The sequence below is a fragment of the Astatotilapia calliptera genome, chromosome 18 (assembly GCF_964374335.1).
Source record: "Astatotilapia calliptera chromosome 18, fAstCal68.1, whole genome shotgun sequence".
In the NCBI taxonomy this organism is placed as follows: domain Eukaryota; kingdom Metazoa; phylum Chordata; class Actinopteri; order Cichliformes; family Cichlidae; genus Astatotilapia; species Astatotilapia calliptera.
Genome location: NC_137439.1, coordinates 15,572,507 through 15,596,777, shown reverse-complemented (window position 1 = coordinate 15,596,777; position 24,271 = coordinate 15,572,507). Strand labels below are relative to the sequence as shown.

Genomic DNA, 24,271 nt, shown 5'->3' with positions numbered 1-24,271 from the left:
AAATATATATGTTTATATATTATTGTTTATTATATGTTATTTATTTTTTAGGAGAAGGCTGTCAGGCTGTTCAAAAAGCAATGCAGAATTAAAGGATGAAAGCAAGTTGGAAGAAACCCGACAGGTAGATCAGTCTGGTGCTGAATGTTAGTGAGATAAAAAACCAACAAACCTGCTGCCTGCTGTATGATTGACAGACAGTCGCACTTCACCACTAGGTGTGAATGGGGCAGTGAATGTGAGTGCGATTGGTTTTCCCTGTCTATGTGTTGGCCCTGTGACAGACTGGCGACCTGTCCAGGGTGTACCCTGCCTATCGCCCTAAGACAGCTGGGATAGGCTCCAGCGCCCCCCGTGACCCTGAAAGGATAAGTGGATGGATGGATATATTTTTTCATTACAAATCTCAGAATCTCAAACAGTTCTCTTTTTTTCTTTACTCCTAACTTTTCTAGTCGTAAAGTAAAAAGCTCATATGGCAACATGACATTTATACACGGTGTTAAAATGTGAAAAAGCTCATAATTAAATTTAAAGGTTACTGTAACGTTTGATAATATAACTGTGGATTACTTTTGTTTTGGTTTTGTGGTAGAGGTCATTGCAAATAGCTTAATAATCACTCGATATTAGCAAAGTGTTTGCAAACGGCAACAGAAGTTGAAGTAATTTACAACAGTAAGATGTTTTCATTGCAGCGAGTCAACAGGCATTTTGTGTGAGGGGTCCTAAAAGCTTTAGCAGCAGCTAAGAGCAGCAAAAACAGCAAGCTTCAAAGTAAACCTCGTACTAACAGCCTACAATAACTACTAGCTATGAACTGTCTCTAGAATAATGCATTTAAATTGTGAGGAGTAAGATGAGAACTCAGTTGACTGCAATTTTATACAGAGTTACTTTAAACTGAGTAAGTATGATGTAGAGAGGTTAAAGCACATTTAGGTGTATCTGCCCTTTCATACTTTGATACTTCACTGATACTAAACATGATTAAGCATTTAAAGAAATGCCCTGCCATAATATATAGCAACACCTCAGCATATGTTCGAATCATCGTCTTATATATTAATCTGTTTCATATTTCTTCAACTGTAAAGTATCTTTTTCACATTTAAGCAAAGCTGGTAAGTTTCTTGATCCTCTGAATTTACTGGGAGGCATTTTGTTAACGACATACAGCGGCTTTGTGTTATAACGAGAAAACAGAGACGCTGTTATAAGTAGTACTTCTTGGATTAAAATGGTTACCAGTCGTAGCTTGAAAATATGTCGTAATAACGTAAAAACTGTCTAGTTAAAAATTATTGTTAGCGAGAAATCCCAGTTGGCTTGTTTTGATAATCCATTTAGCATTAAAATGGATAGTTCACATGAAATTTTGAAATAAGAGTACGCTTTATCAAAAGGATTAAACAAACCAACCCACTAGCACCTACGCACACATCCACACTAGAGGTCCTTTTATATTAAGGTGGGGCAGAGTTGAGCTGTTAAGAGTCCAAATTTCTCAAAGAGGCAATAAAAGAGTACAGCAGGAATAAAAATGCAGCAGGACAGGCACGGCCTGCATTACACGAATAATTATTTAATGTTTAAACAATCTTTTTTTTTTTTTTAGAAAACATAGGTAATATAAGTTCATAATGTTGCACAAGAGAAGGATGTAAAAATATTTTATGTTGTGGACAATACAACTGAATCTTCTGAATCTCACCTACAAAGTATGAGAGATGCCACGAGTCTAATCACTACGTTTAGACTGATCTCACTGACCACATTATCATTAACAATAAAGGCCCAAGAAAAAATAGCTGCCATAAAGGCTTGAATAATGATTTATTATACAGTAATACACTAAACATACACAAAGCTAGTGTTTCGAGTGGACTTGTTTTCTATGACTTGAGTTAACTTGAAGCACCGCCCTAAATGTAGCTGCATGCATGTCATATCACGCCTTTCAATTAAAACTGAACAACTGATGTCAGCATCAGGTCAGGGCGGAGTCCTGTCACACTGACTTGCTAATGAAGCGTGCGTTAACCCTTGAATTCCTGAAAAACCTGACATCAAATCACACTACAGTAAACAGCAGAAGAATTAGTTACAGTCATCAGTTAGTTAACTTGTGTTTATATTTTCTATCGCAGTATAACCAGTTTTTGTATCATATGTACAGAAAAATGAGTTACTGGTAACTAATCAAAGGTTTTACACATTATTATTTTACATAAACCTTAAATACTAAATAGTTCTGCATCAAAAAGGCAAGGAAATGTGCTGCTGTGTGATTGTATAGTTTACTATACTGCAACAGAAATGTTTCAGTTCAGCACCAAGTGCCTCATGCAAAGAAGCAATTTTCAGTGTTGATTAGTCAAATAAGTTCTTACACAGTAAGAAAATAAAGAGAGAGGCATTCTCAGATGAATAAACAGCTGCTACGGGAGTAGTGGCTCCAGTTCACTCTGGTCCTGGTTATGAATCTGTGCTGCTCATTGTCTGACATCCTCTTCTTTGAAGTTTCATCTAAATGCTGAGGGTAAAGACCAGAGTTGCTGGCTTGCACGGAGATCACGTGTGTGGCAATGGAAATTTTAATTTCCACTTAATGGTGCTTTTAAACATCTATCCTACAGCAGTCATCATTTTAAATAAATGATGCCACAGCAGCAACCTTTCTAAAACATGTTTGCTGTCTTCTTCCAATTATCAGCTTTTGCACATCTGTGCATTCGTCAGGCTAATTGGCAAACTTGCTTTTTGTCTCACTTTATGACCCTACAGGGTATCGCTATGTCCACATTATAGAGACTGAAACAATGTGTATATGGAAATCCTCAAAGGAGTCCATAAACAACCCTGCTGGATATATAAAGGTCAGTAAATCATCCAAATCTGGCCTGCAAAACATATTGAAATTCTGGTAGCACACTCACAGAAAAAAAAAATGCATAATTTTATTTTATCTGTGTTCGAGTGCCAGGAAACACTAAACTTTCACAGTTTGTGGACTGAAAGGGCAGGAAGGTCAGATCAAGAAGGTACAACTTAAAGGCGACGTGGCAAAATAGAAACAATGTGCAAATCAGAATTTAGCCAGCGAAATTATCTTTGTCACCTCAATTAGATTATGTCTGAAAAAAATATGAAACACTCAGCATCGCAGCAGTTGAGTGTATGAATGTAAACAGTCTGGAGAAAGTCATTCATATTAACCAGCAGACCGTAAAACAAGAAGGTTCAAGTTTCCTTTAGTTTCTCTGTGTGTAATTGTCTGGACAGCTAGTAGCTGGAAGTTCTGGCGTCTTCTGATATTTGAGGAAAAAAAAACATTTCCCAAATGCAAAAATAAATAAAGATAAAAGTAATTTGCTGGGAAAATGTGGTGGCAGTTGTGTGGCTGCAGACTTAAAAAGTGGTGACTGTGATCAATAAACCCATGTACACACATGTTGTTTGTTTTCAGATTTATAATAAATTGCTGCTTGAACAGGAGCAAGGCACTGGACTGATTTTGACATTTTGGACACTTCATTATTTTTGAGTGATTACTGGACAATTAACAGATGAAATGTTGCATAATTTAATTTTTCATGTATCAAATGTGACAGCCTGTATTGTAGTATGAGCGTCTTTGCAGATCTGGATGCTACTTGTTTCTATTTTATGAGGGTTTTTTCAGTTCACGGAGATTAAAAAAAAATACATTTTCACATACAATTAAACTCACTGGACACCTAATTAGGTACACCTCTTCAACTGCTACTTAATGCAACTGTCTAATCAGCCAACCGCATATTAACAACTTAGTGTAATTAGGCATGAAGACATGCTATCTAGCCTGATCCGTCTCCCCAATGTGATGTTTGTGTATTGTATGTACAGTCGGCAAGGTCTGTCATCTTGGTTGTGGGCAAAAGACCTGCAACTGACAAATAAAGGCTATCTCATCATCTCATCTCGCTCTTGCTGAAATAAAACCTGAGCATCGAAATGGAAAAGTGATGTGATTTAAGTGACCTCAGCTGTTTTACAGGCTGGTCTGAGTATTTCATAAACTGCTGATCTATAGCCATCTGTAGAGTTTGTAGAGGATGTCTTAAAAAGAGAAAGTGAGCAGCAGTTTTCTCTCTTGAAAATAGCTTTTGATGTCCGTGGTCAGAAGAGAATGGCCAGACTCTCAAGAGTAACTCAAATAATCACTCATTACAACCAAAGTATGAAGAAGAGCATTTCTGAATGCACAACACCTATTAGTTCCAACCTAGCATTGTTTAAACACCACACCCTACCTGAATGTTGTTGCTAATCATAGCCGACCCTCGCTGCTGCTTTCAGCAGGATAGTTCACCATGTCACAAATCATCTTAAACTCATCTCTTGAACGTGGCAATGAGCTCACCGTACTCAGAGCACCCCTGGGATTTGGTAGAATGACAGATTTGCATTATGGATGTGCAGCTGACAAATCTGCATCAGCTGTGTGAAGCTATCATATGAGTATGGACCAAAATCTCTGAGGAAAGTTTCCAGCACAGTGTTAAGTCTATGCCACACAGATTTAAGGCAGCACTGAAGTTAAAGGGTGAGTCAACCCCGTATGGGCAAGGTGTAATTAATGAAGTGTTGGGTTTGTGTATATAGCACCGTATAAAGTCATATGGAGTCACAGCCCTTCATAGTAAGAGGCAGCTTGACCTCTTATACTAGACTAGAATAGAATATTGTCATTCAGAACATATAACAGTGCACATCAGAACAAAGTTTCATTTCATTTATTTATCAGGCTGGAAAGATAAATAAATCCAAATCTAAAGGTATATAAAAAAGGAATCTAGGATATATATATACACATAAGAATGTAAGAGAAATTTGTCAATATGCAATATTGTTAGGAAAAAAAACTGTACAGAATAATACGAAGAGGTGGGGGTGCAGTTCTTCTATTATATGCACAATGCTTATTGTATGTCATTTACAAGAACACTCAGTGCTCTCTCTGTGCTGCTCCTTCAGGCAGTTTAATTGAAGTGACTGGGTAAGCTTACTATATATGTGGTCCTAATAAATCGAAACAAGCGGAGAAAGCCCCTGCCATGCTACAGTAAACAGTGCATTTTTAAGTGGAGATAGGAATTTAAAACAAAGCCAAGTGACTCAGTCAGGCAAGTTTAAACAATTTGCTGATGACTCTGCAATCAATCTGCTCTAACTGACCTCGACCACACCCCACACCTACTGAGGCCGGCGTCTTTCACCGTGTCCTCCAGTACAGAGGAGAATGTGGTGGAAAATGTAAACACCATGAGTCACATCAGGGCTCACGTCTAGCTGTAAAGCATTGCACAAACAAGCAGCAGTGTTGTGGGTCACAGACTCACAAATTGGAACCGCCTAACCATGTTTTTTATTTATAGTACCCTCATTGTAAGTCTTGTTACTCGGTGATGGATGAGTATCAGGTTACTAATGTAAAGTTGACTAGTTCTCTAAAAATCTAAAAAATGAGGCGTTAAATGTAACTAGGGCAAATAAGGTCTGAAATATGGCACTTTTAATGGCAGCGTCACTTGTATTTGTATATTTGAGAAGTAACTTCCAACAGTGTGTCTGTTTGCAGAATAAGACAGCTTATTTCTGTAGATATCCTCATAACATACACCTTCTGATTAAAATAAACCAAACTGCAGCTTTTAATAACATCTTAAAGATTCATGTTCTAATTACTCCTTCTATCCACGGTACAGTGCGATTGTGTCAGCCTTTGGAGAGATGGATTTGTAATTGCCTTTTCGAGTACCATGATGCATTACTTCCCTGTTTTAATTAATAACAAATGATGGATTACTCTGAAGGCACATCCATATTTTTTTAATAATCTCCTTCCTTTGTGTGTCTATATCCATAGCTGAGCCATTTAGCCTTTGAGAGATATATCTTTTTGGCGTTGTGTATTACTCACTGCAAAGTTCTTGGTGTCTCTCTTTTTTAAATGATGCATCCTGATAAAAAGGGAGAGAGTTTTGTTTTATTATTTTACAAGTGCAAGTGTAATCTTTCTTTGGCAGGATGAACTGCTCTGTGTAGCCCAGACATGTAGGATTACGAGTTTCTTCTTTGTTGGTTATGGTGAACTCTACTTATTCTGACAGGAGCAAATATTAGATCAGGGGCAAATAATAAGAAACCTCTGTGTGAATGAAACCACTTCTTTCCCAGAGGGGAGTAGTGATGAAGACAGATTTTCTAAAGTTGGATAAAGAAAAAAAACAAGGCTCAGGGAGCAACTTTCATATTACTGCATGTAGGGGTGGGCGATATAAACGATATATGATAGAAACGATATAAATTTGGCCAACGATAGAGATTTTGACTATACCGCTCTATCGCGATAGCGCATGTTGATGATGTCGTCAAGCTGCGCCTGTTTTGGTCGAAAGCATCGCAGAGGCTACAACCATTACCATCTGCAAATTATGCTGGGCGACAGTCATAGCAAAGAGATGAAGCACTTTTGAAATATGGGGAAAGCCAAAAACTGCGCTTCCTCCACTTCCATAACATTGATTCATTAATGTTGAATTCTCTCGCAGCTGCTCTATTCCCATGCTGTTGCAGTATATTTAATAACTAACCTTGTATTGTGGATGAATAATCTCAGTTTTTCTCCTGACTGAAGTTTTGAAGCATCCTGCAATGCGATTGCATTTGTCCCTGACCACCAGAATCCCTCACGTTAACTTTTATCGAGTGGAAGAAAAGTTGGCGTTCATCCTCTAGCTTCACTGTGCTAATGTTATGCTAACATAGCTGTGTCGCTAGCAATCATGTAGCACAACATTATATACCAGGTAGTCCAACTTCAGTAACCCTGCAAACGCCACTGCTGTTTAGTTTTCTGTCTTCATTTATGTTGGAAGTGGTAGCAGAGCTGTACGTTTTAATTAGTTTCAAAAATATCTCAGTCAGAACATGGTATGAAATGTTTAGGTGTAAACTAGCGAGCTAACTTCCTGCTAACTTCTAACTCCATTAAATTTAATAAATTCTGTTTTCATGGATGCCTGGATGTTAAACTTAATTGTTACACCAGCAATGCTGATGATTTAATTAAAGATGAAAGAATTTAGACCGTTTTTAACTGTGTTTGTTTGACTTTGGGACCTGAAGAGGACGGAGTTTTGGACCCAGATTACTCCGCAAAGCTCCTCACTACGGCAGCCGTAATTCTCTGACAATCCATCAAAACATTTTTTAACAGATTTCTGCACGCCTAAATCGGTTCGAGGTCGGTAAGCACAACCAGAATTCATACATAAGGCACACTCGATTTTTGAGAAAATTAAAGGATGTTAAGTGTGCCTTATAGTGTGGAAAATACGTTATACAGAAGAAAAGAATATATCGCAATATATACAGTGGGGCAAAAAAGTATTTAGTCAGCCACCGATTGTGCAAGTTCCCCCACTTAAAATGATGACAGAGGTGAGTAATTTGCACCAGAGGTACACTTCAACTGTGAGAGACAGAATGTGAAAAAAGAATACATGAATTCACATGGTAGGATTTGTAAAGAATTTATTCGTAAATTAGGGTGGAAAATAAGTATTTGGTCACCTCAAACAAGGAAAATCTCTGGCTCTCACAGACCTGTAACGTCTTCTGTAAGAAGCTTTTCTGTCCCCCACTCGTTACCTGTATGAATGGCACCTGTTTGAACTCATCATCTGTGTAAAAGACACCTGTCCACAGCCTCAAACAGTCAGACTCCAAACTCCGCCATGGCCAAGACCAAAGAGCTTTCGAAGGACACCAGGAAAAGTATTGTAGACCTGCACCAGACTGGGAAGAGTGAATCTACAATAGGCAAGCAGCTTGGTGTGAAAAAATCAACTGTGGGAGCAATCATCAGAAAATGGAAGACATACAAGACCACTGATAATCTCCCTCGATCTGGGGCTCCACGCAAGATCTCATCCCGTGGGGTCAAAATGATCATGAGAACGGTGAGCAAAGATCCCAGAACCACACGGGGGGACCTGGTGAATGACCTGCAGAGAGCTGGGACCAAAGTAACAAAGGTCACCATCAGTAACACACTACAACGGCAGGGAATCAAATCCCGCAGTGCCAGACGTGTTCCGCTGCTGAAGCCAGTGCATGTCCAGGCCCGTCTGAAGTTTGCCAGAGAGCACATGGATGATACAGCAGAGGATTGGGAGAATGTCATGTGGTCAGATGAAACCAAAGTAGAACTTTTTGGTATAAACTCAACTCGTCGTGTTTGGAGGAAGAAGAATACTGAGTTGCATCCCAAGAACACCATACCTACTGTGAAGCATGGGGGTGGAAACATCATGCTATGGGGCTGTTTTTCTGCCAAGGGGACAGGACGACTGATCCGTGTTAAGGACAGAATGAATGGGGCCATGTATCGTGAGATTTTGAGCCAAAACCTCCTTCCATCAGTGAGAACTTTGAAGATGAAACCAGGCTGGGTCTTCCAACATGACAATGATCCAAAACACACCGCCCGGGCAACAAAGGAGTGGCTCCGTAAGAAGCATTTGAAAGTCCTGGAGTGGCCTAGCCAGTCTCCAGACCTCAACCCCATAGAAAATCTGTGGCGGGAGTTGAAAGTCCGTGTTGCTCGGCGACAGCCCCAAAACATCACTGCTCTCGAGAAGATCTGCATGGAGGAATGGGCCAAAATACCAGCTACTGTGTGTGCAAACCTGGTAAAGACCTATAGTAAACGTTTGACCTCTGTTATTGCCAACAAAGGTTATGTTACAAAGTATTGAGTTGTATTTTTGTTATTGACCAAATACTTATTTTCCACCCTGATTTACGAATAAATTCTTTACAAATCCTACCATGTGGATTCATGGATTTTTTTTTTCACATTCTGTCTCTCACAGTTGAAGTGTACCTCTGGTGCAAATTACTGACCTCTGTCATCATTTTAAGTGGGGGAACTTGCACAATCGGTGGCTGACTAAATACTTTTTTGCCCCACTGTATCGTTACCGCACGTGCTTCAAATTATATCGCGATATGGATTTTAGTCCATATCGCCCAGCCCTAACTGCATGGCTCCCCTTCATAGATTACTGCATCAATAATAGCAATGTTGGTCTGTTGATGGAGCACAGTGATGGTTCCCAGAGATCAATTTATAACTGCTATGAAGTTGATTGGTAATAAAATTAGTTTGATTGTCCTTAGAAGAGGGATATTAAACTAATTTTGCAGTGTAGGCCACATATGGCCCACTTTGATCTTAAGTGTCTTCAGACATTTAACTAAACATTTAATCCCTGACATATCCTAAAGAAAGAAGAAGTGCAATTTACGTCACAGTTTTCTACATGATGAATGTGTAAAATACCAGAAAGGTTCTGGTAGCTCATTGGCTAGACTGTCCTGTGTTTATAATAAAGTTATAGTAAGGTTATAATAAGGCTCTTTTTCTAAAGTTGATACTGGAAAAACAGCAATTTTTCTGTGATTTAATTGTTGATTTCGTAACTATTTGGTGTAGTGGGAATGGCAGTGGGGAGTTCTTTATCGAAAGAAAAACTTAAATACACGTTCGAAATCTATGCACATATTTACCAAAGCCTTACACTTGGCAAGATCTTTGCCGGGCCTTTTCCGGGCACTGTTCTTGAGGTGATGACGTAACCAGTGCGCTCCCACTGAGGTGCTGCATGCTTCAGCACAGCTTGTCATTTCTAAGTAAATTTTGCGTTACTACAACATAAAGAAGAATTTCATGACGCAGTTCAGCTGTGAAGGTTCAAAACACAAAAAAGGGTCAATAGTTCTGATAACTCAGGGCCATTACTGTGACGCAATAAGTGCCGGTTATTTGTTCTCTAAATAGCATTACAATGTTAGCTAATGTAGGCTAGATTGTTAGAGCGAATTAATTTTAGCTTTCTAAACTATAGGTCCGCTGGTATATCCTTAAGTGTACTATTAGTGTACTATTAGTTTCCTATTCTGTTCAAACTTGTCTTCATTTGCCGTGTACCTAGCAACAAATTCTATGAAGAGCAGAGAAAACTTTACTTTGGGGCAAAGTAAAGTTTTTTAACCACATTTCACTTGTGATTGTAAAAATAACTATGATAATGCATCGAGAAACCTTAACATGAATCATAAAAGGGCTTTCAAAAGGGGAAACTTGCTTCTAGAAGGACTTCTTTGTTAAATAACTGGTTAGATGACCTGAAACAGTTACCCATCGTCCACCCTCAAGTGCATAAAATAACTCCTTTACATTAAATGAGTACATTTAAATTTAATGTTGTTGTAATGTTTTACTATATTATATACATTTTTTTTTTAATTTTACAAAGTAACTAACTTAGATTAAGTTAGCAAATTTACATTTATATTTAATGTTGTGAAATAGTGTTGAATATAGAAGTGATGAATACTCAGGTAACAGAGACAGTAATATAGAATAATTATGATATATTAAATAATACAAAATACTTCCAATGGCTGAGACATAGCTTGCATTATGTATATTAATAAAGGGCATGGATTCTATAATGATCTGGATTTAAAAAAAATATTAAAAATAAACATTTAAATTTTAATAGACAAACATTTCTTTAACAGATAATGTTCACGATTTCTGTTAGTAACCATTAAATAATAAGAAACACATTTCACATTGAAGCTAAATACAAAGAACTGCAGTGCCAGCTTGAAGAACTGGAGAAAATATGCATAGAAATGCAGAGTAAAGTCCAAGCACTGGTGAGCAAAAAACCAAAAAACTATTTGCAAGGATTGTATAACAAAGCACACTCTACAAACATCAGAATGCAAGAGGAGAAGTGACGATAGGAGAAAAAGCATAATGACATCCAGTGTACGCTACACAAACTGCAGAGGAGACATCAAGAGTTACTGGACATCCATGACAAAGTACAAGAAACAAACAACAATATGCAGGAAAAGAAAGTTTGAGAAGAAAAACATAAAGAACTGCCACAGAAAAAATGAGGAACTGCAAGAGAAGCATGAAGAAAATCAAGAAACATGAGAAGAACTGCAGAAAAGGTGTAAGAAACTTGAGGTGCAGCATGGAGAGCTTTTCAATGAGGTGAAAAGCCTCATAGCGCAGAACAAAGATCTGCAGGAACTGTGCCTGAAAAATAAGAAAGATCACTTGCTTTTGCTAGAAGAAGGACTCACTAAATTCACTGTGCTTCAAATTTAATGTTGTTTAGAAACAAATAATGATGGATATGGATCATAACTTAAACTGAGCTTTAATTGGATTCCTGTTTTGAGTTCTTTATTATTCTAAACCTGGCCAGTCCTGTGTTTTTGGTTCATGATTTCATTATTATCTTAGTGTGTTGAGTTTAAGAATGTTTACTTTTCATGGAGTTGTATATGCCTGTTTATATGATTTACTATTATACTCTAATGTTAGTTGCTAATTCCCCATGACTGTACCTCTGTTAGCGTCATAATTCCTTTCCTGTTTTGTTCTGATCACTAGTTTCCTCTTGTGTCTCGTTTTGGGTTTCTACTAACCGTCTGATGGACTCTTGATTGTTTGCCCCTGTGTCTCGTTCCCCCAGCTTTGCATTGTCCCTAGTCAGGCTTCTGTGTGTACAAATAGCCCAATTTTCCCTGTGTCCTTTGGCAGGATGTTTGTTTCTCTACCTTGTCTGTACTCTGTGCTCCTCTTGGTTATTCTTGATGGGCAAAGTGAGGCTTTGTGAAACACTGAAATTTTTTTAACACAGTTTAGCCAGAAATTTACAGAGATTTCAAAACAATCGGACATCCATCTCCACAAAGGGACCTACTGGACACTTTTGTTATTATTACATCTTTAAAAAACTGTTCCGTTAAATACTAACAAAGAAGATTGTTGCACAATTGGAGTCAAGGCTAATTATTAGACAAGATTATCAATAAATAATTATTGATAATCAACACATGTTTTGGAGAAATCGTCACACCAAAGCAAGAACATATTTTGTGTTAGACAACAGGCTGTGACTGTAAGGCTGTTTCAGCAAATACTTTACCTACTGTTTCACTTTCTTAGTAATTCAGTGTAATGGAGAAATAGAGAACAGTCTGCAGTGTTTATTGTGATAACTACATTTGTTATGTAGATTTAATTGTCACGTACTTTGCATTTAGGCTAAATGTAAACAACAGGGAATTCTGTGAAAGATTTATCATCTACAGAGGAAAGTGTGAATGACTGTAGTTAATTATTCTTATGGAGATTGAAGATGATTAAGAGAACATCACATTAATAATGTCTACATTTGTTGTAGTTCAGCTGTTTTGGGTCAGTTTCTTATGTCCTGAGACTTGCCAAAAACCTGTTCAAACGTATTGCGAATATACATAAATAATTTTTGCTAAGCTCTAAAAGTGTGAATATACAACACATTGTTCCTGCAAATAAACTAGTGGACCCTGTGCCCTTGAAACAAATGCATTTGTGAGGTATCTTTTGACCTCTACAGTGGTATCAGCGGTTGCCTTGTATGTACTAAACTCACCTGCCAGTAAAAAGTTCCTACAAACAGTCCTCTGCTATCGCTGCTTCTGACACTCCTGCTTTTGATGATGATGACTTTTTCTGGGAGTTTGTGGTGACATTAGATTTGTTCTACACATCATCAATCAAACTTAAAAGCAGCAGGTAAGCCACCAGTAGAAACTGCACCGAAACACATCAAAACCTCAATTAGCCGTGGTCACGTGAGGTGGGTGACAGGAACCACACTCCACAGCAGCATTTCAAAACATCTGCACTGCATAAGCTTGACACAGTGTTGACACGTCAGTGTGAAGTAGCCCTACCAATTATATATGTTGTTTGCTTTTTGGGCTTTTCCTCATCTCCTAACTCCTGCATCAACGTCAATACATTGTCTTGCTTTTTGTTAGAAAGTCTGCTTCCTGCTCCTGCTACCATCCACCAACTGTGACGTTTACTTTATTTTCTTGCCAAATACCTGCCAAACTATTGTTTTAAGCCTCGTAATAATCTAACAAAGAATAAATGACTGTTGAAGTTTATTTAAAACGACATACACTTTGTAAACCCCTGAGAACGCTTAACTTCAAAAAGCAGAGTTCTTTCAATTGGCTATGAGAGCAGACGGTTAAACTTCGGCAATTTGGTAGATCTTGAATTTTAAATGGTTTAAATTATTTCCTGGCAGCACAGCCAATATATTAGGATCCCTGCAGGAAAGTAAAGTCTGTAAAATATGGCTGGTGAAATCTGCTTTAGCTGAAATGTTTTCACCTCTGCCAAAATCTTAAAAACCAGAATACAATTATAGGCTCAAAAGTAAACACTGAAAAAATGTTTGTGCTTTGAATGTGTTTTTCTATTGACGGTTTAATTCCTAAGGTGAGTTTCTGAGAAATTTTGTAGCCACTGGAAAATCACTTGAGTCACACCTGAGTCTTTTGTATTACAGCTGGAAATAAACACACACATGCATGCACACAAACACACAGAGTGAGGTTGGTTGCACGAGCCATGTGCTTGTAGATATCTGTTGGCATCTGGCTCTTATTTCCTTTCTTCATGCCACAGGCCCAAAAGCTTTGAGCATGAGTCACAGGCCTCAGACCTCCGGGACATCCAGGCTCGCCTCTAAAGAGACAATACATGATCGCTGGAAATGTCACAAGCGTTTTGCAGAAATACAGTAAATGAGTCAGACGCAATCTTTAAAAAATGAATCTTTTTACACCACAGGGATCACGCTTTTCCACACCAGACAACCGTTTACTAGATTAAACACATTCAGCCCATTACAGTGAGCTACTACTATTTCAGTATTAGGTTTACTTCTTGTGATTAATTAGCTGAACGATTTAAAAGACACGTTCTCACTCATGGCTTTTTTTACTTCTCCTGTCAAGATTGTAGTTTATTTTTTTGTTTTTGTTTTTTTTGTTTTTCTAAGTCCATCACAGCCCCCATGTGTGTTTTTGTTTCATGGTTCGTGGGATGTGCCGTTATTGCACAAGATGTTGGCGCAGACGTGCTCGGGAAAATATACACACATACATTTTTTTATGAAATGAAAATAAGAGACAATCACATGTCACAAACTGCATGGCTTAAACCATGAGGGCTTTCTCCTGAACAACACAAAACTGGGTGTAATTTTCAAATGAATGAAGATATCTGATACGTTAGCAGCGTGCTGTTTTTATCTTTATAACTGTTAATAATTTCTCTTAGCACTTATTCAGACTTTATGGATTATACAAACTGTTTTGATTCATCTAAGCCTGTTTTGGTCTAGTGTTTTGGACTTTCTATGATTAGTGGTGGAAGTGTGGGAACAACACTGGGGCCAGAGGCCATGCTTTGTTCTCTTTCTGCTGTGCTCTGGTCCATTTTGGCCCTTAGGGGACATTTTGAGGAAGGTGGGCCGTAACAAGGATTCACTGAGTCACCAGTCGCACAGGCCGCTTGGCAATTTCCACAGTGTATTCAAATGTGCGTCAGAGCACTTGAAACACGGCGGTGGAATATACAATAATCAGACGGAGGCAATGTGCCAGCTTGGGTGCTGGCAGGCATACAGGATGTCTCAGTCCTCTGCATTTTACTGCTGTGTGCCTGGTTTGCCCTCTTATCTCATCCAGGGCTGAATATGGAGGAAATGTAGCAGACCTCTACTTCCCAAACTGACAGCTGCTCCATGTGCTCTGTCTGTCTGAGACTCTGTGAGGGGTGAATCCTTTACATAGATGACGCAGTAAAAAGAACAAAAAATGCCATTTTTGTACTTATTTCCACCAAATTTTCACCAAAATCCTTAATATGATCAGAAGCAGCCATGAATCCATCGCTTAAATTAGTACAGCTGTGTGCAGCGGATGTCTCATATTTTTATTCTTGTATTTTACACCACAACAGGCATATATTAAAAACACTCAAGGATCACTGTGTTTGATCTGAATGAATCTGCACCAGTTTTCACAGATTTGTGTGTTTTCAGTATGAAAATGTGCTGAGTGCCACAGACAACACATAACACAGGAAGCTGTGAAGTATTTAAAGCAAAGCGGTCTATGGACGCAGGTCTAAGTCCAGAATAAAAGTATAAAATAACACAGAAATCACAGTAAAACACAAGTACAGAGGTTTTATGGGGTAAAGCTACAATATCACAGATGAATTGCTTATGTCTAATTATGTAGTTAAATGATTTTATCTGGTGGGTTTCTTGTTTAGGTGAAGTGTGATCCCTGTAAGCTGATCATACAGTGTAACACCCTTTGTCGGTAAAGTAACCGAATAAGATGGAATTAAAGCAGTGGAATGCTTTTCTTCATTCAGGGTGTTTTGTTCATCACTGTTATTACTGTAGATGTTGTATTTTTCCCACAATGCAAGACACATGTTCAGACTAGCAAATGAGATTTATTTTGAAAGTAAATTGAATTTTCTGAAATGCCTTTTATGGCTGGCACCAAAGACCTGGGTGGGGTGAGGGGGTTATAGCACCTCCCATAAGACCCGGTTAAAATTATTCATAATAATAAAACATAAATGCACTTAAGTAATGCACATTGAGTAACACCGCATACCTCCTACTCATCCACATCGACATATATGAATGCATTACTGCTGTGTGTGCCATATAAAAGAATATTAAAGGAATATTTTGTGATTCTAACATGAAAGAAAAGAGCATGCTGCAATAACAGTAAATATACTGGATTTGCTTTTTATAGCTGAATGGACTGTATGATTAAAGTTGTTAAATCTAATAAAAGTTTAAATAAAATCTGTTTTTTTTCCTCCCACAGTGCGGGTCAGACGTCGCAGTAACCCGCCTCCTTCTGCTTCTGGTCTTCTCTGGTACAAATGCACAGTTGTCCAGTCAGCCAGCTGGTCATGACTGTCAGCAGGACCACGGCTCAGGCTGCGGATAGAGGCCAGATGGTGAGGCTCTCTCTCTCACACACACACACACACAGATGCGTGAGTAGTACATCCTTCTCTGAATAACGAAGGACTCGTAGCTACCTCAGTCGACCTCGCTACATGCTGCTTTTATTTCAAAGGCAGAGCGAGAGCTCAGGGGGAGAAATATGAACTGTGCTTCAGAAGCGAGGTCAGTGAACTGCAGAACTCTGTTAAAAATTACAGACAAATCAAAACAATGGTAATACACTCATGAGTCACTCACTGAGTTTCTTATTGGCTGCAGTTGTAATACAACATGGCAAATACAACATGGCAGGTTTGGACAATGCAGGTTGGTTCAAGACCATTAAAACTGTTAAACATTTTTTCCCCCTGGTTCAAGACTTTTTCATGGAGGTTAAAAAAAAGTGTGAAGACGTGCGTGTGAATGTGTGTAAAGCCCACATAAATTGTCACTTTAAGCTTTTGCTGTACTCAAATAAAATTGTTTTTGTCCCGTACCTCTGCTTTGTTGTGTGCGATCAACTAAACATTGATTTTTATATAGAATATTTTTTCTATCCTTCAAAAATATAATCCAAAATATTCATAAATCCAGGGGTTGCTTCAACTTCTAAATTCTTTTAGTAAGACTGTTTCTGTAGAAAAGAAAATCTTTCAGATTACATTAAAAATATTTTACTGGAATGAACTAATAGTTAACATACCTGTGAATGCTGCACTATTAAAATAAAAGCATGCAGTACAAAGTGGATATGTCTCCCATCAGTTTGTAGTAAAAATACAAGTTTTGTTTTGTTTTAAATAGTTATGAGGGCTGAATTTGTGGACCTAGAATATATGCTGTAAGCAAAATAAGAACATACATCATGACTCATGTAGCAGTTTTCAGGCTTTAGCTTCAAAGGGTTAAAGACATTTGCGTAAAAAAGAAAAAAAAGATGAAGAGATAATAGCAACACAACAAACAATAAGCAGACGTTTTAATCAAAACGGACATCTGTTATTCCCAACACGCTGTGAGTCATGTTTGCCTGAACTCTGCTATTATCAACTCATATTTACTGTCATTACTCACGTTAATGAAAGGTTTGGGCGGGCCCTTTTCAGGGCAGTGTTTGACCAGCTGAACTGTGCAGTTTGTTCTACGACAAGAACCGTAACCTCAGAGAGGCGACGCGGGCAGAAGTGAGGAAAAAAGCCAACTGATTTGAGGTGCAGGATGATTAGTTCATGATTACTTGATTAACTTGTTTTTTATTAGTTTTTTTCTCACAGGAAATTCATAGAAAAATGTCTTTTGTAGCAGATCTCACCTCCTGTATGCATTCAGCATACCAATTTTTTTCCGTTTTGAAGTAAAATTTTCCTCAATCTCGTTTATTTATTTTGATTTATTTGTGTTTTACATGTACGGTGACACCCCCCCCCCCCCCCCCCCCCCAATCACATATATTTATCATGTTTTTTCCTATTTATCAACAACTCCATATTTCTTCTTAAAGCCACACTAAAAATCTTCACCTTTTCATTCTTTTAAGTACGTCCGTCTTTTAAGCGCAGCACTGTTTATGTGCAGTGGATAAATGCGCTCCATATGCTGCGTGCATGCAACATACAGACACTGCAGCACGAGAAAGAAAGGCCAGTTTTCGCAGCTTAGCCCTGCAAGGTCTTTTCAGTCGCTATTTATGTCAGTGGACGTCGCTTCAGGAAACAAATGTCCAAGCTGTGCTGGCAGAAAAAAGGAAAAGAAAAATCAGTTACTTTTTTTTTTTTTAACAAACTTAAACCCCACATGGTTGAATTCATCTAGCAGTTAGTTTTGCCCTCCTATTCAAAGGCTGTTTATCTCAGAAACAGATTTTTACATTTGGACGCTCGCTAGCAGAGACGACTCTGGTCTGGACGGTGGTGCCTCTGGTGAAGTGGACTGGCAGACAGCCAGCGCTCAACTGAAACCATGTGGGGATGCTTGAACACTGGTAGTCAAAAACATCTCAGCTACTATGTTCTTCTTACACCCTTCACCTTAACTTCAGCTTGATACTTGTAAAGTGCTTTCTTTATTTTTCTTCTTGCCTAAAGTAAAATATCTACAGCATCACCGGGTTGTTGTTGGTCACGGTCGTCTTAAATGGAGACTAGATTTATCTTTCGAAAGATTGAAAAACAAGATGCGTTTACAGCTACCTTATTTTGTTTTGCAATTCAAAATTATTTCATCTTCGTGCAGGTTTCTCCTGTTTTAAGCTTAAATGTGAAACTCAATGAATGCTGCATGTGGTGTGTTTGTCTGGCGACCTAAATAAGTCAGTGATTTAGTGCTTCTGTTCATCACAACCAGCCCATGGGTTTCCCCTCAGGGCCTTTTTACTCTTTTGAAATGTCAGTCTTTAAGCTATTCTATTCTATCCTACAAATTAAGACCCAATACAGCGAACATTAGCCAGCACCAGTATTTAAAATTGACTAAATAATAAACAGTGAAACTCTCAACCGTTCTGATGTCCTTGCCCCAGCTGCACTCAGTTTTAATAAATCTTGTGTTTTCTTAAATTACACAAAGAACATATAATGAATTGGCGTATTCTTGGGGGACTATTTTTATCTGCAGAATAATACACATTTGTTCGCTTAAGAGTGTCCATGGTAGGAGAATAGTGAGGTTGTGTCGGGGAGAAAAATATAAATAACCAAAGTGTCCTTCTGATAAATGTGAATGAAAGTAGTGTTTCCTACTTCTCATCCATCTGAGAGTGTTTTAGTATCCTCTGTGGATGTACACTGGATGAACTCCCAAAACCTTTCCAGAATTAAAATGAAATCCATCTCCTCTCCCTGTTTTCTGGAAAAGGATCTACTATTAAAGGCTTTACTTGTAGGGACCACCATCCATGCTCGTCATCCTGACAGACTCTGTTATTCTAGGCAACTGCACCGCCTGATGCGTCTCCAAGTCCCGCAAGCAGTCTCATTCTAACTGCATCTCTGTGATTCGCCGCCACAAACCGTTCCCTCTCACTTAATCTGTCCGTTTTCTGCCGCCCTCCTTCTGGCCTCACGGGCCCCGCCTCTTTCAGCTCATTTACCCATGAGTCATCGCTGTGGTTTGGACTGGGGATCAAGAGAGTGCAGATGGATGAATACGTCTCAAAACAGAAATGGAGTTAAACCCACAGGGTTAAGGGAAACCTGGATGCAAATCTTTATATAATTTCTCACCTTAATTATGTGCTGAAGTTGCCCTCTAGCCATCGCTAATATGGTGAAGGTAAATAAAATACAGAATGCCAGTTTTGGATGTGAAGAGTACCTGATTTGCATTCGCCCAAGACGTGAAACTCAACACTGACAAAAAGGTGAATTAAATATTGCGTTCCAGCTCAGGGCTGAGAGGAGTTTGATTTCAAACAAAGAGGGAAAACACACACAATCCTTATCATGTGTGATAAAACAAAGGGAAAATTCTGGTTTATGACAACTGGGTGTTCCCAATAGTCATATTTAACTATATATACTCATCGTCTTAATAATAAAGTAAGAAAGTAAAGGGGTAAGAGAGATGAGCAAAGAAAGCTCTGAGTAGGTACTGCACATGCCGACTTACAATACCTACTCGAGTTTCTGCTCCTGAGCAATTAAGGATTAAATCAACGTAATGTTCTCATGTTAAGAAATTTCATATTTAAAAAAAAAAAAAGCCTCCCAGCCTCCCTAAACATCTGGCCTCTCGTGTTTCGTGTATTAGATTTCTTAGCAATGTTTCCACAACCAAGTATTTCTTTCTCACAGTAGTTTGTTAAATTAGCTTTATGTGATAAACACAAGGCTTAAATAATAAGAGGGTATATTTTTATTTATTTATTTTTTATGGATTTATCATTTTTTTTATTTAATAAAAGGGCTTTTGTGAGTATAAACATATTCAGGTGTGTTTCATTCATTGAAGGACAGTCCTGCACCTTGTTATAATTGAGATTTTAAGATTATGATTTTACTTTTAGGCTCCATTCTCAGAGTTTTATCAGTTTTATACGTTTGTATTTATTTTTTTATATTTTTAATATCTTTAATTTTATCTTTGTGTGTGTTTAGAGGATGATTTTGGGAGTTAATTTCACAGTGGTGAGTAAAAAACACAACAAAAAAAACTGATTGTAAGGTTGAAATAATTAGCAGCGTTCCTCCTTGAACAATGAATTATTATAAATAAAACATTTCAGTAGGACTAACTCACGTCTGGACAATCTTGTTTAAATAATATGACAAACTTAACAACTTTTTTTTATTATTCCTAAATGATCCAACCATTAACCTTTTGGCAGCGGACAGCAGTGAGCCAACAGCACCTGGAACCAATCTCACTGTGTGAATTTCAGTTTTTGCATTGTGTTGAGTTACAGCCACTTGTTGTTGAGGGTTTTTTTCTATACATAAGAAAAACACACACACGCCTATACATATTCATGGGTGCTCGTATCGCTGTGGTCTCTGTGATGCACCAGGTACACGAGTGTTTGGGAGGTCTGCTCATCCCGGTGCCGAGGCACCGTGGCGTCTTGGCAGCCACATTTACAGGCCTCGTGCTTCGCGTTTTGTTGAGCTGTACAGAGTTGAGGGTGAATTTAAAAGTTGGGTTTACAAGCCACGAGAGGCAAAAATCCATCTCATTATGTGTTTAAGCATTACACTGGCTTTGTTTGCTTCTTGCTTCACTGTAATCTCCATCTCCACCCTGGGCGACTTCACAAAATAAGCTGTCAGGGATTAGTCACGATTTCTGCAGCTCTCTATGACTTTCATCAGCTCGGACAGACTTTTACTCATTTTACACTAACAAGGTTTCCCTCCTGGAGATGTTCATTTATTTTTCTATAATTGGGTGTACTTTTCAGGGTTCTTCATTCATTTCCATCTAATTGGGTGTATTTTTCATGAACAGACTTGACAAACTAAGTGAATCAAATGAGCCTCCACCTTAGAGTCCCATGTTAAAATATTTAATCCTTATCTGAAGCTAGCGAAGCTGCTGGTGTTTAACGTAAGCCAGATCGCAGTTAATCACTGCTTGAGTCAGCCCTCATTACAAGGCAAAAGGGGAGAGATGCAGCAGGCTCGAGCCCCAGATTGCAGCCCTGTCGTCTACGTATACTTGATGTGGGAACATTGGTACTGACAGGGACATATATTGTTACTGCTGAAATTGCTATGTTGCACAGACTACCTTTGTTTTCGTGATGTTTTCTTTCATTTAGAAAACACAAAAACCTTTGAGGAAAGAGCCCAGTAATAACCTGCATGCACATGGTTACTGTTTTTCACTTTTATGACCCGTTTTCTACATTTTTTTAACCTCCCCCTGTAAAAACTAACAAAAACACAACCCTGTGATGCCAGATGACACTATTACTTGGCTATGTACAAGCTGGCTTGTTGCAGTGGAATTGTCTTACCTGTGCACATATGCATCTTCACTGTGAGGCCATAATTTCCACGTTACTTTGCTTTTCAGTGGCAAATCCAGGTGTGGTGCAAATGATGCCTTATGAATGCAGCCATGCACGGCTTAATTTCGCTTCACACACGATTGTTTCTCTCATTTGTAATTTAGCTGTTGTTTGAAATTGTGTTTGTGGGTGTTGAGCTGTGCTTTGTTTGCTGGTAGCACAAAGACAGGAACAAAGAAAGTATTTGCATTGTGTTTGACTCTGCGTAGATTGCTGTTTGGGAATAATGGTTCAGATCCTCCGAAAAGTTTTTTTCTTAAAGAAATTTGTGTTGTTTTATTTTTATTTGGAAAGAAGAGGATTGGCATTTTGAAACTCTGAACTAGCTTATATGAAAAAAACAGATACTCGCATGCTTGTAGGATCATTTTGAAGCTAGGTGTGGGTTTACTGGTGTGATTTTTACACATTTTTCACATAAAATAACAACTTAAGACCTTTGAGGAGGCTCATAGGTTTATTTTTGTGCATAAAAGGAAGTTTTTTCTTCCCACTCTTGCCAAAGCGCTTGCTCAGTAAGGGTCATAAGGTTTTTGGCGTTCTCTCTGTTTCTTTTTGTATTATTGTACGATATAAAGAGCGTGAGGCAACCGTTGCTGTGATTTGGCACTATATAAATAAAATTGAATTGAAATTCAACTGAACATTTGGTCAGACTGACTCCTTCATGTTAACTTTGGGGCTAAGCCTATGGCAGATTTTCACGACACTTGAGCTCGTCATCTTTGAACTGGAAGTCACACTTTGTGCTTTATCTTATTTAAAAAGGCTAAGCAACAGTAGAGCATATTTTGCAAGTTTTGTCCACCACAGCTGTCAGTGAGAAGAGTCAAATTGTTTGCTCGTGCAGCATGAGAAATGTCTATTTTAATTGTCCACACCCTTTTTACCCTCAGTTTTCCCCCTCCATGGAAAAGAGGGAAGTGTGCCATCCGGTTACTGGAAGAGCCAGCCGACCATGTGGAAAGTCTGCTTCACACGGGCATTCTTTCATAGCGTGTAGCTTGAGCTGCATGTGTTTGAATGTAGGCGTGTGTGCTGAGAGGGAAACCTTTCTTTGCAGAGTCACTATTTTGACTCTGCTCTGGGCCTGATTTCCTTCACTTGTGGTTCATCTAAAGAACAATCACATCAGTAAATGATGATTTATAAATTTAATAAGGTTTTAAGACTGGATTATGTTGATTGCAAGAGAGGAGTCGAACCATGAAGCACCAAAGCAGCTTACAGTGTTAACCCAAACTTGGCAATCAGGAACTTAAAACTAATAAAGGCTGTGTGGTGGGGAAAACCCCAGGTCTCCTGCTAGTAGTGTAATTTAAATAAATAAATAAATGTAACATTAGAATTATCCACTTACCTAATGTCCCAAGGGGAAAACACAAGCAGAGTCAAAGGCGGATTATGTTTTATAAAGCCTGTTAAATTTGGGGGCCCAATAGAAATTGCTGCGAGACACAAGCACAAATACAAGGCATTTCTTTGATTTATTCATGTTTCATTTGCAGTTTGTTTCTAAATATTTCAAAACACCTTTAGTGTTAGCCTATCTGATAGTGTAATGAATCAAAAAATAACTCCCACACACACGTTTTGCTACTTTACTACAGCATTTTGGTCTACATGACCTGGAGAGTAGGCACGTACACCCAAATTACAAAAGCTGTGTTTCAATAAAATAGAAGCTGGATCAGTTATCTGTCTTACAGGACCACCGCAGTGAGCTGCAAAGTCCCAGTTATACAAGAAACCTGCAGTTTGGTTGGTATTGACCTATACAATAATAACAATAATTCTCTCTATATATGTATATCTGTCTAAATAATTACTTAAATGAGCCTTTATGACAAATATTAGACCAAAAATGAAATGACGAAGCAAGCATTCATTGATATTTAACCATTTTTCAATGTAATTCGTCTGAAATTGTACGCTGAGGGGTAAACGTCTCAAATGTAAAGGGTGCAGTTGTAACTGTCATTTGCATTAGAAAGGAGCTAAAAGATGCTGACAGAGGGGTGAGTGGTACAAGACGAACAACAAATAATAATTTGGATGTTTCTGCTACATACATGTAAAGCGCTATACAAATACAAGCCAAGCCATTTATGTGTATAATTTGAAAGAGGCAAAAATGTCAGTTAATGACAGGCTTCTATTTGATCGTCATTAACATTTAGTACAAATCAGCATGTCTTTCAAGGTCAGTGGTTTCAACACGCTCACACTGATGACACTCACGGTTTACAGTTTGACTGTAAGAGGAGCGCCGCAGTGAATAACAGCGTACCCTCAGGAGAATCTGTTCGTTCTGATCTCAAACAGCGCCGAGGGGGTTTACATTCAAATGTTAATGCCTGGTGATGAAAGGAAAGTGTATGATGTTGGAAAAATGTTCGACCATGAGCTGCTGCACCTCCGTTCATCTATGCAATGAAATATGTTAGCCTGGAGGTGAAGCGTGGACAGGGTGGTGCAGTGCTTCAGAGAAGCGAGGCTGCTGCTGTAAAGCAAAAGCAGCAAAAATCATTTTCAACCATCCATGCATCCATTTTCATCTACTTATCCTACTCAGGATCATGGTGGGGCTGCATGCTACTCCATCTATAACAGGGCGAGAGGCCGGGCAGGTTGCCGTGACGTTCACGAGATTCATGACTAAGAAATTTAAAAAGTAGTGTCTGAGGTGGGATCCAAAAAAGAGGCACAGCGGTTGGATAAAGACAAGTACATGTGGGCTGCAGTAATTGAGGATGTATATGCTGCGTCCTCTGACACAGGATCTGTGACA

The 24,271-nt window shown here is 38.5% G+C and overlaps 1 long non-coding RNA gene across 1 annotated transcript in view; it reads left to right on the top strand.

Moving 5' to 3' along the window:
* The window catches only part of LOC145421675 (uncharacterized), a 63,501-nt gene that overhangs the window by 3,866 nt on the left and 35,364 nt on the right, over nt 1–24,271 (top strand). Inside the window, exons 2-3 of the long non-coding RNA XR_013903034.1 lie at nt 52–124; nt 15,850–15,985. This is a non-coding gene — a long non-coding RNA (uncharacterized LOC145421675). The remainder of the gene's footprint in view (nt 1–51; nt 125–15,849; nt 15,986–24,271) is intronic.